This window comes from Octopus sinensis, linkage group LG9 (genome assembly GCF_006345805.1).
Source record: "Octopus sinensis linkage group LG9, ASM634580v1, whole genome shotgun sequence".
Taxonomy (NCBI): Eukaryota; Metazoa; Mollusca; class Cephalopoda; order Octopoda; family Octopodidae; genus Octopus; species Octopus sinensis.
The window spans coordinates 106561796-106564295 of record NC_043005.1 but is presented as its reverse complement, the minus strand read 5'-3'; positions in this window follow the sequence as shown (position 1 = coordinate 106564295).

The following is a 2500-nucleotide window of genomic DNA, read 5'->3' as shown; positions in this document are numbered from 1 at the left end:
TGGTGTCGGCGGTGGTGGTGGCGGTGGTGACGGCGGTGGTGGTATCGGCGGTGGAGGCGGTGGTAATGTTGTTGTTGAGCCATAAGTATTGATGATGAGAGTGGTGACAACGACGACGATGATGGTGGTGATGATGAGGAGGAGGAGTAGGCGGAGGAGGAGGAGGAGGGGAGGAAGTGGAGAATAATGATGTGATGATGATGATGAATGTGAAAGGAAGGCACTGAGCTGTTTGTTTTATTGTTTAGTCTATCTGCATCTCTTATGTTTACTGAATTGGCTTTCGCGTTTAGTTTTGGTCGAGGTTTTAGATATACATACACCCGCGGGTGTATGTCTGTCTCTTATATCGGGTGTCTGCACACTATGTATACATCGTTATATTCGAGAAAGCAGAGGAGCAATTAACCTGAATGAATCACATGATGATTTCAAATTTTGGCACAAGGCCAGCAATTTCGAGTGTGGTAGTAAGTCGATTACATCGATCCCAGTACTTATTCTTTTTCTTTATTGCCCACAAAGGGCTAAACACAGAGGGGACAAACAAGGACAGACAAAGGGATTAAGTCGATGACATCGACCCCAGTGCGTAACTGGTATTTAATTTATCGACCCCGAAAGGATGAAAGGCAAAGTCGACCTCGGCGGAATTTGAACTCAGAACGTGGCGGCGGGCGAAATACCTATTTCTTTACTACCCACAAGGGGCTGAACACAGAGAGGACAAACAAGGACAGACAAACGGATTAAGTCGATTATATCGACCCCAGTGCGTAACTGGTACTTATTTAATCGACCCCGAAAGGATGAAAGGCAAAGTCGACTTCGGCGGAATTTGAACTCAGAACGTAGCGGCAGACGAAATACCAAGGGGCCAAACATAGAAGGGACAAACAAGGACAGACAAATGGATTAAATCGATGACATCGACCCCAGTGCGTTACTGGTACTTTATTTATCGACCCCGAATGGATGAAAGGCAAAGTCGACCTTGGCGGAATTTGAACTCAGAACGTTACACGAATTGTTACTGTTAAGCATTTTTCCCGGCGTTCAAACGATTCTGTCAGCTTGACGCCTCAATGTATCTCATAATGGCTATTTATTCCTTCTAACTTCCTGAATCCTTCGATTGCCACTCAATTTCAATGATTGAACAAATGCAATTATCTACGGGTCACGTTGGGTTGTGTGTGTGAATCTGTTTGTGTCTCTGTGTGCGCGCGTGCGCATGCATGTGCGTGCGTGTATCTGTGTGTGCGTGTGTTTATAATTACACATGTATTCGGTTGCCCCATCGATTTCAACGTAGGACGCTTCAACAACCTTATATAACCGTGAGGTGGCTCACACAGATGACTTTTTTAAGTGGCGAAGGCTTGTGCAGGCCTTTCTGCACGTTTCTTTTAAATGCTGGTAGAAAGTAGCGTAAATGCTTACAATAAATTCAATGAAGAGCATCCCTCAGGATTTCCTGCTACAATTCTCAATCACGTGGGTTCAGTGGCCTTCACCATGGCTTAGATTCATGTCATGGTGTACTAAGTGCTTGAATGTATGTATAAATGTATGTACGTAGACGTAGGAGTGGCTGTGTGTTAAGTAGCTAACTTACGAACCTCATAGTTCCAGGTTCAGTCCAACTGCGTGGCACCTTGGGCAGGTGTCTTCTACTATAGCCTTGGGCCGACCAAGGCCTTGTGAGTGGATTTGGTAGATGGAAACTTAAAGAAGCCTGTCGTATATATATATATATGTGTGTGTGTGTGTGTGTGTGTGTGTGTGTGTGTATATATAGATATATGTGTGTATGTGTGTGTGTGTGTATACGTTTGTGTGTCTGTGTTTGTCCCCCCAACATCGCTTGACAACCAATGCTGGTGTGTTTACGTCCCCGTAACTTAGCGGTTCGGCAAAAGAAACCGATCGAATAAGTACTAGGCTTACAAAGTATAAGTCCTGGGGTCGATTTGCTCGGCTAATGCCGGTGCTCCAGCATGGCCACAGTCAAATGACTGAAACAAGTAAAAGAGTAAAAGAATATGTACGTATGTATGCATGTCATCTCTTTCTCTTTTTGATCTAGAGTAAGTTTTGATCGGCCACCGACTTAGTAGCAAGGTTGTCAAGGAAAGCATCTTGCTTTGTTCATCGTCCTTCAAATCCAAAGATGATCTTGCATATTTTTATACTTCCAGATATCGTGATCATTTGTAGCTTATGAATTCAGCCATATTTTTGTTATGAATTCAGCCATATTTTTGTTCCAGACGGGTTAATAATAATAGATACGAAGCTGAAATCATATGTTGGGTACTGAATTTACAGACTCCTCATTAACGGTCTATATATGTCCTCTTTCTTTTGTACTTTCAAAACTACAGTCGTGTCCCAGGAGGCAACTGATTTTCAAAACTGAGCATAACTTTTCTTAATGGTCTCACACAACAATATTTGGCCCGTTGTTTTAACTTGGCGGCACAATAAATACATTGGG